General features: G+C 41.2%; 1 pseudogene; it reads right to left on the bottom strand.

Annotated features, from left to right (window-relative positions):
• Positions 1–9288: 9288 nt before the first annotated feature.
• LOC145393152 (5S ribosomal RNA) lies at positions 9289–9411 on the bottom strand (annotated as a pseudogene).
• Between the last annotated feature and the right edge of the window lie 2416 nt (positions 9412–11827).

Raw genomic sequence — 11827 nt, 5'->3', positions numbered from 1 at the left:
AGTAACGTGCATACAAGACACTATTGGCTTATACATTTTTCTTCTGAATCACGTCAGCGTCAGTTCTTGCCCAAGTAATGAGAGTATACTCAACTTACATATCAATATTCACACACACAAACAAAGTTACCTACAGACAATGCATATGAATATTCACGTACCCAAATAAAGACAGTATGCGTAAATCTCATTTAAATACCGACACACACCCAGCCAGTGATATATACCCAGAGTACATATTACTGCCCACACCCTCAAGAAGTGATATGTACCTAGAGTACATGTTACTATCCACACCCTCAAAAAATGATATATACCTAGAGTACATATTACTATCCACACACTTAAAACAGTGATGTATACCTAGAGCACATATTACAATCCACACACACAAACAGTGATTTATGTAGCTAGAGTACACATTACCATCCACACCCCCAAACAGTGACATATACCTAGAGTACATATTGCCATCCACAAACCCAAACAGTGGTACCGTATATATCTAGAGTACATATTACTATACACACACCCAAACAATGATAAATACCATGAGTACATATTATTGCCCTCACATTCAAACAGTGATATATAACTAGAGTTTATATTGCTCTCCACACACCCAAACAGTGATATATACGTGGCGTACACATGTATATCCTGACACTCTAGCCTCGTAGCCAGCACCAACAGGGTAATACCAAGCATTCAGGAGGCGAGCCACCATTATGACTGACTTAACACGATCATTAGAGCAAGTCATCAGGGTCATGAGCACTGCTATAAACACGAATGGTAATGTGGCTCACCGGCTCACACGTCAAGGGCACCACCACCACTACCACCATAAGTATCACTACCAACACAGATACTAACATCACCATCATCGCCATCACTATCATTACCATTACCACCACCATCACCAGTATCATCAGCATCACCCTCAACACCGCCATCACGATCATTACAACCAACGCAATCACTACCACCACGGCCACCGACGTAACCACTACCACCACCACCACCACCACTACTACGACCACCACCAATATCATCGCCATCATCTCCTCCAGCACAGTCACGGACAGCACCATCGCCAGCGCCACCATAACAGCTTATAGGCCCATCACCAACACAACCACCACCATAGCGGTTGCCAGATCTCACTTCACTACCACCACCATCACCACTACCACCACCACCAAAACCATCATAGCCGTTGTCACTGCTGCCTCTCCACCAAAACTGGCATCACCGTTGTCATCCCCCCCCCCCCTTTCTCTGCCGGCAATCACTTGTCACCCACTCTCTCTCTCTCTCTCTCTCTCTCTCTGCATAGCTTTCCTCAGTTAGACCATATAACTGAGGAAGGATACGGGGTTTGCGCTAACACAACACATTGTACTGTTTTTACTTTAACTTGGACTAAAGTGGTCTTCATGCTGAAAGCCGAGTTGTAACAACTGATTAGCATCAAAGTGTGATGGAAAGTAACAAAGAAATGCTATGGGAAGGATGTGAGCTGTAGTATTTTCTTTTCTGTCATTGATGTACTTGAAAGAGGCTGCAAAATGACGAAAATCAGGGACAAGTTATTGAGAAAAGAGTATAGTTATTTTGGTATTAAACGTCAGTCATCCTTCGTTGACATTATTATATATATTAGTCCTCGTCACTGTCACTTTATATGACATAATGATTTCCAATGATAAGCATAGTTAATGGTGCAGTGATGACCCAGCGGGATACTAGGCATCTTAAGCCTTTCACAGCTTAAATGTCCGACAGAAGATGACCCAGTTTTATCAGTTCAATGGATGTTCCTTCGTGCATCTCTCCGTGAACAGTCGGATGCCCAAATCTCAGAATAAGTGATCAAAAACGAGTCGCCTGTATGTAATTCTGTCCTCGGCCGTCAGGCTGCCTTCTTTCTAACTCACAGCCTCCTCACTCATATACCTCTTACGCGATGATTCAGAAGTACCTTAACTAAAACGAACCAAACGAATGACTGAAAATGTCTCGTTCCAAATTATTGCTTGACCTGAATCCAGCCATGTACCTGAACTTATATGCAATCGCTATCTGACTCAGATACTTTAAAATAACCCTCCTCCGTCCACCTCTCCCCCATTCTAGGTCATTATCACCCAGTTAATCAAGGTACTCTGTGATTAAGGTTCATATTGCACTACATTATTGCTTGCTTCGCCATTGTCATGCAACAGGAAAGATGTGCAACTGTTATGAAATTGGATTTTAAATTATTCGTCATGTCATTATTACATTACTTTCCTTTTTTTCATTTTTCGTTTTACATGCGCTCCCTTCCCCCTGGTCTTTGGCAGTATAGAGGTACCCACGATGTAGTTGTAGAAAAGGATGTACTGTAGTTGTAATTATTTCTGTCCACCCAGCCTGCTGTCCGTACTGTTCTGTAAACTGATGTTACGCGTTTAACTTTATATAGTTTTCCTCTCCTTCTATTTTTATTTTATATGTAGAGAGAGAGAATCAAAACCTGGAAGCCTGCAGAAATGCTGTTTCTACAGAACATCAAACAAAAGAGAGCCAAATCAAGATCTATCGCAAAATTATAGTCGAAAAAATTGCAAATATATATATATATATATATATATATATATATATATATATATATATATATATATATATATATATATATATATATATATATATATATATATATATATATATATAACTATGTATTTCATTCATACCTTATTACAGTGCCACAGTTGTTGATGTCGTGTTATAATTTCGACAGATTTCCGATAAGACGTGTCCAGATTTAAAATAATTGTTCTTAATGGAATGCTGAAGGATTGCACATTTTCTATCTATCTGTCTATCTATAGCCCGACGTCCTAATCTCGCAAAGAGTGGCCGCAGACAGAACGCCTCCAAGTCTCTCTGTCACCCACCATTTGACTACCCTTCCCCCAACTCATCCCCCCCTCCCTCATATACCTCTCAACTCCATCCCTCCACTTCATCCTCGGTCTACCCCTCCCTCTCCCTTCCTCCACCTCACCTACATACACCCTCTTAATCAGTCTTTCATTCTGCATTCTCTCCACATGTCCAAACCACCTCAGTGTATTTCTCCAAATCTTCTCAACCACATACACATCCACCCCACAACGTTCCTTCACTTCTTCATTCGTCAACCTGTCCCTCCTTGTCACTCCACATGCTCCTCTCAAGTAACTCATTTCCACTGCTCTCACTCTTGACTTGTTCCTCTCTTGCAAGGTCCACGCCTTGCTTCCATACGTCAGGGTAGGGATCACAATACTATCATGCAGTGACTTCTTAACTTTCATACTCACCTCCCTATTTCTAATCACTGCTTTCAGTGAACCAACAACCTTCCTTCTCTGCTGTACCCTTTCACGCACTTCATCCCCCAAAGTTCCATCCTTAGTCATCACACTGCCCAAGTACTTGAATGCACTCACATTCTCCATATCCTCACCATCCAACCTCACTGTACATTCTGTGACTTCACTCCTCTCAAACACCATAACTTTACTTTTGTTTACATTAACTTTCAGCTTCCTCCTCTTACACACTGTCCCAAATTCATTCACCAAACCTTGCAACTCCCATTCATCTTCACTCAACAATACTGTATCATCAGCAAACAGCAACACCGGAATCTTCCAAATCTCACCCTCATTCATTAGAGCCACCCCCCACATCCACTGCCCTACCTTGCACCTCCTTTACAACCCCATCCATGTACAGTATATATTAAACAGCCATGGAGACATCACACAACCCTGTTTCAGTCCCACATTGAGATCAAAGAACTCACTCAGCTCACCATCCACTCGCACCGTAGCCCTAGCTCCTTCGTACATACTCTTCACAGCATTCAGCAATTTCCCATCCACTCCATATATTCTTAATACGTTCCACATACCTTGCCTATCTATTCTGTCATAAGCTTTCTCCAAGTCCATGAAGGCAGCATACACTTTCTTTCCCTTCTCTAGATACTTCTCCACCAAACATCTTAGAACAAATATCTGATCTACACACCCTTTTCCCTTCCTAAATCCCCCTTGTTCTTCTCCAACTAGCTCCTCTGTCGTATGCCTAACCCTGTCAATGAGTATTCTACCATATATTTTACCAGTCACACTAAGAAGGCAAATACCCCTACGGTTACCACATACTTCTCTCTCCCCTTTTCCTTTGTATAAAGGAACAATTATACCTGATTTCCAGTCCTCTGGAACCCTTCCCTCTTCCCAAGCCAATCTACACAACTTCCATATCCACTCCACAACAATCTCACCCCCATACCTCAGCATTTCACCACACACACCATCAGTTCCTGGGGCCTTTCTCAACTTGATCTTCTTCATTGCTTCCACTACTTCCGCCCTACTGATCTCTTCCTCCCTCCTCTCATCTCTTCTTCTCCCAGCCATTCCCCAACCACTTATACTCGCACTGCTCTCACTCTTTACATTCAACAAATCCTCAAAGTGCTCCTTCCATCTCCTCAATTTCTCTCTCTTCTCCACCAACACTCTATTATTCCTATCTTTCACTCCCCTACTATTTCCCCTTTCACACTGCCTTACTTTCTTTACCTCCTTCCAAAACAATTTCTTACTCTCCCTCCATTTCACACTCAGATTCCTCCCAAACTCTTCATCCATTTTCTTCTTACACTCCTTCACCAGTCTCTTCACCTCCATTCTCCTACTCACATATACCTCTCTCTTCTCTCTCTCATCTTCTCCCCTACCTCTACTCGCTAACCATTCACTATATGCCTTCTTCTTTTGTTCCTCAGCTCGTTTCACCTCATCATTCCACCATGCTATCCCTTGCACACCCTTGCATCTCCGCCTCACTCCACAAACCACCTCACACGCTGCGCCTATCTCTTCCGTACATATCTTACATACGTCTTCCACCCCTTCCATCTGCTCTAGCTCATACCTTCTCAATCTTTCTTCCACTATGCACTTATACTCTGCCATTTTCTCACTATCTTGCAAACTCTCCACTCTTCTCTCAGGAGCTGTTTCCTCCTGTCTTCCTCTTCGTTGATAATTTAATTCATTTATAGAACGTACACTCAAAAGATTTAGTTCTTACTTGAGCATATCGGCGAAAGTCCGACATTCAGTGTTCATTTACGTACCTGACATTGTCAGTGAGAAGGTACTGTCAAAGAGTCCAGGGAATGTCAGTTTATATAATGTTATGCAGTGATAATGTTGTATATCAGTGAATATTAGCAAGTCACAAAAAGGACGATAAAAATAGGTCAGTGACTTTGGGCTAACTTTATGGCTACACCGAGCAATATAAACATTATGACGTGAAAACTGTACTTTCTTACCGTAACTGGAACACACAGCAAACTGGGATGATGAAGAGTAAGATGATAGTCAGGTGTGTTTGTTTGTGAGCGGCGCGACGGTGGAAACTCCCTCTGGTAATGTGATCTGGCAACTAATGGAGGTATTGTGTAAGGACTGAGCGTGTTTGACGATAATGCGGTGTGAAAGAGAGAGAGAGAGAGAGAGAGGGTGAGAGTGAGTGAGTGAGTGAGTAAGATGATGCGTGCGATATGATAGACATTGTTGTAGGAAAAGAAAAGTATGAACACTCAATAGGCTACATTACCTTTTTAACAGGACTTTAATACAGCCTTGAAGATATGACTACTTGATTGGCAGTATTGTTGTTGGCAAGGTTGAATAAATAATTGTGACTTGGCAAAATACAAACGTGAACAGAGATGTTACACTAATCACCGTCCTTGACTAGTGCAGTTGGGTAAGGTGCTAGAGAGGGAAGCCTTCAACTGATGGAACCAATAAAACTGGACGCTTTGCTCTCCAGTTATGCAGACGTCCGCAGAATCCTCCATACCCCTCGAAAGGAGTGTATTTGAGTGCGGAGTACCTGAAACACAGAAAAGGAAAGGGAAGAGCGGAGGATGGGAAAGCAGCAGCTGTAGTACAGTTTGCATTTTCTGAAATAACTGATGCTTTTGGCATTCTATAGTGTTCAGTGTATCTTACATAGTACATGATATGTTATTTTTATCTCGTCTCGTTGAATTTTAATCTAGTGATTAATAATACACTATGATTTCGTTGGCTGTGCATTTTTTTATTCCGAAATATGTCTTTTGTTTCTGTTGGTATTCCAGGGCCATCCGGAAGTGAACAAGGAGGACTGCAGGCTGAAATAATTTTCCACCTGCAGCCCAACATCTCTCTTTAGGAGGATAAGGAGGGAGCTGAGGGACGTTTGTATAAGTGGTATGTTGCTAGGTGACACCACTCCGGCAGCAAATCCTTTATGAACTACGTTATAAAACTTAATATATGCACAGTTATTAAAAACAATTTACATAATACAGTATTTGATGTAAGTGAGAAAGTTTGCATGGCTGTCTGTTTGTGCCACGGAACACACGAAGTTGTAATAGATAACAAAGGATAGAAGTAAAATACCAATTAATTTAAACTTTCTTGGCAAAACAGCAAATGAGTTATGAGACCAGTAAATACTTCGCGAGTAACTGGTTCTCGTGTCGTTCAATATGGAGTTAAAGCTCGGTGACACACACACACACACACACACACACACACACACACACACACACACACACACCGCTCGCTGGCTCAGTGGTAACGTTCTCGCTTGCCATCTGGTAGACGGGAGTTCGCGCCTCGCTCAGGTTGCGAAAAGTTACACTGACGAAGTGGGTGGGCACTGTCCCCCTTGAGCAAGGGGATGGGTGTCTGCGTGTGTGAAGGTCACAGCCTTGCCCTTAGATCGGACCATATGAGCTCTCAGCTCTCTTCCGGGAGGGTAAAAGCTGACGATCACGGCCATCAATTGATCCTGACCGACCTGGTGAATTACACACACACACACACACACACACACTCTCTCTCTCTCTCTCTCTCTCTCTCTCTCTCTCCCCTATATATATATATATATATATATATATATATATATATATATATATATATATATATATATATATATATACACACACACCAGTTTATGAAGTATATAAAACTTCCCTTGATATCTTGAATGCCTTATGTACCTTCTACAGTACATCAGAATCTTAATTATATTCATATTGGTCCCCTGGTGGCAGTTTATTATGCCACCTGCCTGAGTATATTAAGCCAGCAAATTAATATCGTTCTCCCATAATCTCGTTTTATATCCTGTTAATTCCGTGAAACTCCGCGTACCTTACTAGAACTCGTAAGAAACCTGTTATTTTCTCACTGGTAGCTTCTTATCTGCCCTTGGTATGTGTTGATATAGTATATGCAAATCGATGCTAAAAAACTGATTTCGGTGTATACATAAACGAGAGGGACAAGTATCTTTTATACACAATATGTCATATACATTAGCACCAGTAGAAGGACGAGTGTGAGGAAAGCAAGCTAATAGTACTATAGCAACGAGACGTGAAGCTCTTTCTATGTTAATTAACTCCTCATTCCTCTACTGTCAACAAGAATGCACTCCGCCAGGTAAATTAGCTGGGTATCATCACAACTGCTCCTTTGTCGACCTTCCTCTTTATATCATAATCCCGTCCTGTTCCTCCATTTTATTACCTGCTTCTCTTTACCGTTTTCCTCATTATTCTTTCCTTCAATTCATGTGTTTCTTAACCTGTTATCCGTTGGATTCCCTGTTTCCTCTCCTGTTGCTACTCCATTGCTCATTTTACAGGCCTTTTCTATTTATTTCAGTCTTGTCAATTTCTTCTCTTCGTCCCAACACCGTTATTCACTGTATCATAGACTTCCCTCCAAAGAGTCCCTTTTCATTCTGCCTTACAGTATGTCTTACGTGATGGTTATTTGATTCCTTTTAATCATTTTTTTTTCATTCCCTCTTTTTTTGTTCTCTTCACCTCTGTACAGAGTGTTAGTACCCTTCGCTGCCCCTTCCTCCTGGTCTCCATTAAAAAAAGTTGCTTGTTTGCTCCTTCCTAATTCCTTTTTATGCATGTTTTCGTTACTAGTTTCCATTCACTGGTAACGTGTATCCTTACAAACACTATATTTGCTCATCTGTTACCCGTTCCACTCACTTCTTAGTTCTTTTCTGTCTCAAACATTTTATTGTCTTATCTCAACCATATATGTACTTAAGATCTGATCCACTCTTAGATACTATTCTCTTAATACTTAGTACTATTGCAACACTATTATACCACACAAAACTTACAATTGCCAGCATTCCCATTTCACCAACCGGTGTAAGTGCCGAAACTTTTACCGTGACCTTCGACTGATTTTTCTCAAAATCGAATCCCCTCAGTCCTACTTTACCTCGAACCCTCTCATGAAGTTTGGCATAAATCGGATTGAAAGTTTATAAGTCGACCTTGCCATGCGACTTTGATCTTTGTTGTTTACAGTACCTGTGACCTTAATATTTAATTGTTTTAAAATCAAATAACTTTATTCTCGCCCTACTCTGAACTTTCCACAAAGTTTGAACTAAACGAAATACAACTATTCAAGTTTACCTTGCCTTGTAACCTTGACCTTTGACATATTGCTCTGAAAGTCTACAAGTAAACCCAGCGACAAATACTCAACCCTTCCCACAAGTTTGATGTAATTCAAAACAATGTTGTTGTCATTTTGCTCACCCACAGACTCACGTGTCGAACTTTGACTTTACCTAGTGACCTTGATCTTTCATCTATTGCCCATTAAATAAGATAATCAGTTTTCTTCTCAGCTGGCCCTCAATCCTTCCACCAAATTTAGTTAATCAGATCAAATAAAGTTTAGTTACTTCGTTTAACAACACACACACACACACACACACACACACACACACACACACACACACACACACACACACACACACACACACGTTGAATAAAACGTAATATCCGCAGTTGCTTTTTGAGCGCGGGTATGATAATGTGATCAACTCACAACTCTTCATATCAGTGGATAAACTCTGCGGATACTTGTTGCTTCATATCCTGTACAGTGGGTTAAACGATGCCCCCAGCCCTATTAAAGTCTTGAATAAAAGGAATATATATATATATATATATATATATATATATATATATATATATATATATATATATATATATATATATATATTCATTCATTGCAGACGCCATGTATCCCAAACGGGGTGGCCAAGGCTTAGAGTTAATTGTTTTACAGGGAGGGGCACTAATCCTCCACCAACCCCACTTGACACGTAGGCAGAACGTTATGCCAACAATATCTGGTGTTCCCAGGCGGTCACCCATCCAAGTAGTTACTAACCAGAGCCAACGTTGCTTAACTTCACTGATCGGACGGGAAGCGGTGTACTCAACGTGGTATGGCCGTTGGCTATATATATATATATATATATGGAAGACTGTATACCTTTACAATATCCCAAAGAATATTTGTGTGCAAAGTTTGATGACAGTTGGTGAACGGTTAAGGGAATGACACACATGCTGATCAACGCTTGGGAAAGAAAAGGAAGAAAGAAGAAAGAAAAAGCTGAGCAAATCCAATATGTTGTAGACCACCTGGTAAAAATCGTAATGACAACTGGAAGAATTACAAGAAAACGGATAAAATGAAAGACTTATGACCATTAGAGTCCTGTGGCAAGACGGGGTCAATATTATGATGATAGAGGCAGCGGTGTGGCTCAAGGAAACACGACATTGTAGATCGCATTCCCTGTCATACTGGAGAATTCGTATTTATTCTGCTTGTCAAATCTTAATATGCGTTTTTATGTCACTGATGCAGACTGTGTCGGTATAAAACGATACTAGTAACAAAGGAGAGACTATTAGGCTGTAGTAGGCAAAGAAAATCTATCTATCTATCTGTCTACCTCTAACTCTAGGCTGCTTCCCCCAAGGAAAGAGAGGTAGCCGAGACAGGACGACACACTCCCAATTTACTCATCCACTCAAACACATTCATTCGCATCTTAGCTCTAAGGGGAGGAGGGACAGAGCCTCACCGCACCACATCGCTCGAGGGTCAACAGAGCAGAGCAATCTGTGACATCCGCAGCAGGGCCCGACAGCAGAGCTGGTTTATCCCCGTCACATCATAACAGATCCATCCCCTTACCCGCAATGGACTTGATCAACTGATCAGACCAAATGCGAGAGAATATCCCCTCGAGGCTGCGTCACCATTTATTCATTCACAATTTCTCTCCAACCATTTCTATCACGCACAGCCGCTCTTTCTTGCCCAACAGGCATCCCTCTCGCATCCATCGCTCTCTTCACGCTGTCCATCCATCCTGTTCGTGGTCTTCCTCTCAGCCTTACACCTCTCACATCAGATCTAGTTATCTTTTTCACCAATCGCTCATTATCAATTCCCTTCATACGCCCAAACCATCGCAACACCCTCCGCTCAATTTGTTCAGCCATCTCCCGCACAACTCCAGTTCTCGTTCGCACTTCATCATTTCTCATTCGATCCATGCGCGTCACTCCACACAATCTCCTCAGACACCTCATCTCCTTTACATTCAAACTTTTCCTCTCTGCTACACCCATATTCCATGTGTCAGCCCCATATAACGCAGTCGGTACCACAACACCCTCATACAGCCCTCTCTTTACATCCACTATAAGCGAACGACATCTAAACACTTTTTTCATTTCTCCCAGCACCTTTCCTGCTTCATTCATTCTAAACTTCAGTTTTGCATCTATTCTTCCATCCACAGCAACATGTGACCCTAAATACTTAAAACATTCTACCCCCTCAAGCAACTCACCATTCAAAACCATATTCATCCTCCTATCATATAACAACCTCGTACACTTCATCACTTTACCATTATTCTCATTTAGTTTCAGTTTCCTCCTTTCACACACCCTTCCAAACTCTTCTACCATCTGTCTCAATCTCTCCTTTGAATCAGCCACCAGTGCAGTATCATCCGCAAACAGCAGCTGCTTCAGATTCCACTCTTCCACTCCTTTCTCTTAACCATTTCCTTTGCAAAGGAAATGGCTAAGAGAAAGGACTTAGTAAACCCTCTGTGACACCTAGAAAACGGTCCTATATATTTCCGTAAGTACGATGTACTATAAAGAACTGTGCAGGTGGAACCTAAATCAACAGACTTTATATGCTTACTTAAGACACTGGCACTGTTAAAATACACGCAATCCTTTCATATGAAGAAATAATTGATACATTTTTCATTTCCAAGAAGCCATTGATAACGAGAAAAGACCATTAACTCTTTAGTTTATAATGCCAGGATGAAAGATTACCAGTATTAGAGACGGGAAAATTGAGATTGGTTAAATAATTAAGCTCTAATTTAATTTACTGCCCAATTAGTGCTTCCTTCGGCTAATAAATGGGGGAAATGGAAAACTTATACTCTGCCGCAAGGATAGCTCATAGGCGACATATGTATTTTCTCCTCCTTTGCTTGATCATGCAGGTTTTACGTGAAGGTCATTAATTGATGTTGGTCACCATTATTCTTCATGATTATTCTTCATGTGTGTATTATGGGTCATGCTCATGATAATCATCCAAGGCGGGATATGTTATATTTATAACGATTCTCCGCTCCAGCGTAGATTATGATTCTTCATAATTTTCTTTAGTACACGCGAGCTGTTCCACATAATGTGTATAGTCTTAAAGCTAACAAATGGAAGCAAAGTATGGAGCAAGTTTTTTTTTTTTTTTTTTCTTAATGTGTCCGACTCTGGCCATAGGCTTCACAGCCTGCTACCAAGGCCCAGTAGCCCTTCTAC

This window comes from Coenobita brevimanus, chromosome 23 (genome assembly GCF_032717465.1).
Source record: "Coenobita brevimanus isolate Jiangsu-jjx chromosome 23, ASM3271746v2, whole genome shotgun sequence".
Taxonomy (NCBI): Eukaryota; Metazoa; Arthropoda; class Malacostraca; order Decapoda; family Coenobitidae; genus Coenobita; species Coenobita brevimanus.
This window is presented reverse-complemented; position numbering and strand designations above follow the sequence as displayed.